Source organism: Silene latifolia, chromosome 6, assembly GCF_048544455.1.
Source record: "Silene latifolia isolate original U9 population chromosome 6, ASM4854445v1, whole genome shotgun sequence".
Classification (NCBI taxonomy): Eukaryota; Viridiplantae; Streptophyta; class Magnoliopsida; order Caryophyllales; family Caryophyllaceae; genus Silene; species Silene latifolia.
This window is the reverse complement of record NC_133531.1, coordinates 45778478-45781813: the sequence shown is the minus strand read 5'-3', so window position 1 is coordinate 45781813 and position 3336 is coordinate 45778478.

Genomic DNA, 3336 nt, shown 5'->3' with positions numbered 1-3336 from the left:
AGATTACTTGAAGTTAAAATTGACATTTTAAAATGAATTTTGAAAATTCTGTGACAAATCGTCACGTTCGGAATTCAAAAGGAATTGATTTGAAAATTTGAGCAATTAACTCGTGTCGTGAATTAAATTGCATCGAAATTATTGAAATTGACTCGAAAAATTCAAACTCAAACCGTCAGGAAAGAATTTTTAGAAAAGGATTTTTGCGAGTATATTTGATTTTTGATTTTTGAGGTCAAGACACGAATTTGTGAGTGCTTGAATTTTTGAGGAGAATTGACGTCGTGTTATCAATATTCGATTTTGATTATTGATGGAAAATTGCGAAAAAGCGAAAAATTTCCGGAATTTCGACTGATATGGAGACGATCCATTGCGGATCGGGGCGACTAGCCCTTCCCCTCTTAAAAAAAGAAAGAAAAATCCGTATGTTTAAAGCTGCGTCATGGAAACCGTGTCGGATTTCGTAAAACGCGGAAACAAAGAAATGTGAGTGTGAGGAAACACAAAGTATCCCGGATCATCCCGAAGAGGCGCGAGCTTCCTGGCGGGAGGTTTGAGGTGTCAGGAGAAAACACATGTTGAAAGAGACAAGTCAACAGCGGGAATCCTGGGGAAGCCTCAAAGAGGCGTGAGCAGCCTGGCGATGGAAGCCAGCTCTGCCCTTTTTCTGAAAAATGCGCTGATCATTTTGTATAAATAGGGACGTTTGCGCTTCATTGTTTTATCATCCGAAACACACAATCATCTCTACAAAACCTCTTCTTCTTCCACAAAAATATTTCATGGATGCTTTTGAGAACGCATTGCGACAATGGTGCCGGGATTTGTCGCCTCCCGAAAAGTATCAACTCGCTTGCATGGGAGTTGGTCAATTGTTGGTGCTTCGTCAAGTCAAGGTGCAACCTTCGTTCCTTGAAGCATGTTCTCGGTTTTGGGATTCGAAACATCATGTTTTCGTTTTCCCGAAAGGTGAGCTTTGTCCTCTTGCCGAAGAAGTTGGAGCCATTGGTGGGTGGTCGGGTTGTGCTCCGGTGCTTCCTCCGACTCGGTTGTGCTACAAGGAGAAATTCCGTTCCATGTTGGGCTTGTCAACAAGCCAAATCAACTTTCTTCTTGCTCCACATGGTGTGGACATGTTGGCTCTTATCAACATCTTTTCAAACCGATTAGATGCTAATGTCTCGGAGGTGGCTAGGAGAAGGGATCTTGCTTTTTACCTCGTCCATGTGTACCTCTTTGTTGATGTCTTGAAGAAGGAGGGGCCAAGATGTCATGGTAGCATGAACCTTATCCATGTGATTGAGCAAATGAAGCATGGTAGAGATCCATCATGGTTGGTGCTTGGAGAGATTATCCAAGCTTTGGACAAGGAAGGCTCTTGTGGAAAAGCTCCCTCTTTCGGGTCCCCGAGGATCCTTCAAGTGTGGCTCTTGGAGAGGCTAAGGTATGTAGAGCCTTCGGTTGATTCTTCTTCTTATTCCTTCCGTCACCTTACCATGAGGAAGAAGTTGTACTCGGATAGTTTCGCTTCCACCGAGGCCTATTGGGCCGCAAGATTGGCGGAGGAGGGCGGTCCCCATATCCGTTGGGTGGTGCTGTGGTGGAACTTGAGTTCCTTCACGGGGTTGCCCGCTTCGGGTGCTAGTCCTCGTTCTTTAATGGTGGTGGGTTTGAAGGTTGTTTCCTTCATTTATCCCGAAAGGCTCATGAGGCAAATGGGGCGTCAACAAAAGGTGCCCGCTCAAGATACTCTTGTTCAAGAGAATGTTTTCCGGAACTCCGAGCTTGTGGAGTTCTTCGAAATATGGTGGGCCACTCGGCCACTTTGGGAGGTACCAAACCCCGTTGCCATGACATGGGTGACTCCCGTTTATGTCAAGTGGTCACGAGCTCCGTCCTTGGAAGAGAGATCCAAATTTTGTAAGGACGAGGTCGTCGATTTGAAGTACCGAGAGGTTGGCAAGGCCAACCGTGCTTTCTTTGAGGAGTATGTCGAGGGAGATACTCCCCATGTGATGAGACCACCGAAGAGGAGGAGTTCTGGTCCCAAGAATATGGTGGGTCGTGCATTGGCTCGTCTTGGGTCGAATATGGGGTCTTGTGCTAGACCGGAGGCCGTCGCTGTCTTAGATCCGTTGAGGATCCGTTCCGAGGAGGAAATCCATGCTAGGCAGGCCAACAAGAAGAATAAGGGGAAGATGTACCCCGAGGGAAAAGGCAAGGGTAGAATGGAAGAGTGAAGACCTCCATTACCCACTTTATTATTATGTTGTATTATTGTTGTAGGTTTTTATTATGTTGTACTAGCTAGTCGTTGTGTGTTTTGTGCTAGTTTTATTATGTGAGGTGTTTTAGTTGACACATTGGCTTTGACAAGTTGTAGACTCGTCGAGCTTTATTTGTTGTTGAAATTGTAATCCCTCCCATTATTAACTAAATAAGAGGATTGCCCGTGTCGAAAATTGTGAACTCTTGTTTCATCCATCCATTTTGTAAAGGCAATTCGATTTGAATCGTCCTAAACATTTGCACTTGGGAAAGTGTTATTTTGTGGAAAGGGAGAAAGGCTCATTTTGTATTTTGTGGGAAAGGGAATGGTTTTCCCTTTCTCTGTTTTTTGGGATGTTTTTGTACGTGGGATTTTTGTGTGGGGATGGTTAATTTTGATTGTGGGAACGGTTGTATCCTCCTTGTGTAAGGAAGGACTGCCTACGTATTCACCCGAAGAGGTGAAATCAAACTATGATCGTAGTTCGAAATGTTTTGTAAATTTGATTTTGGTTTTGTGGTTGTATCCCTCAGGCGTAAGAGGGACTGCCTACGTATCCACCTGAAGAGGTGAAATCAAACCATGCTCGTAGTTCAGGGGGTTTGTTTTAGTGCAAATGGACGTTGCCTTTGACAGATCAAAGGACATTCGAAACGGGCAAGGTGTCGTAGCTTAGACTCGATAAAACATGCAGTTTCAAATCAGAACACGTTTGAGGAATTTGACTTGAAAAGGGTTGAGGTCGTTGCTAGTTGTAAAACTAGGCTAGGTCATTGGTTGTTATGGTTCAAGGGTAGTACTTCTTGAGTTGGTCTAGGTTGGTCGGGTTTGTAAAGTCCTCCCCATCTAGGTCACTCAGTCTCACTGCGCCCCCCCGAAAGTATTTTCTTGACCAGGTATGGCCCGGCCCAGTTGGGTTTGAATTTTTCCCTCGGATCGACGAGTAATGGTGCTCGAACTGACTTGAGGACCAAGTCGCCCTCCTGGATGTTTCTGGGTTTAACCTTCTTGTTGAATGCCCGTTGTATACGTCGTTGGTATAGTTGGACGTTGTGCAAGGCATT